This window comes from Priapulus caudatus, unplaced genomic scaffold (assembly GCF_000485595.1).
Source record: "Priapulus caudatus unplaced genomic scaffold, Priapulus_caudatus-5.0.1 Scaffold583, whole genome shotgun sequence".
In the NCBI taxonomy this organism is placed as follows: domain Eukaryota; kingdom Metazoa; phylum Priapulida; class Priapulimorpha; order Priapulimorphida; family Priapulidae; genus Priapulus; species Priapulus caudatus.
Genome location: NW_014577644.1, coordinates 29,273 through 29,643, shown reverse-complemented (window position 1 = coordinate 29,643; position 371 = coordinate 29,273).

The window sequence follows — 371 nt, the reverse complement described above, 5'->3', positions numbered from 1 at the left end:
CACGCGTGTGTGTATGTGTGCGCGCGCGCGTGTGTGTGTGTGCGTGCGCGCGCGTGTGTATGTGTGTGTGCGCACGCGTGTGTGTATGTGTGCGCGCGCGCGTGTGTGTGTGTGCGAGCGCGCGCGTGTGTATGTGTGTGTGCGCACGCGTGTGTGTATGTGTGCGCGCGCGCGTGTGTGTGTGTGCGAGCGCGCGCGTGTGTATGTGTGTGTGCGCACGCGTGTGTGTATGTGTGCGCGCGCGCGTGTGTGTGTGTGTGTGTTATGTGTGTACGTGGACGTGCGTGCGTGCGTGCTTGCGTGCGTGCGCGCGCGCGTGTATGTGTGTGTGCGCGCGTACGTGTGTGTGCGCGCGCGCGTGTGTGTGTGTG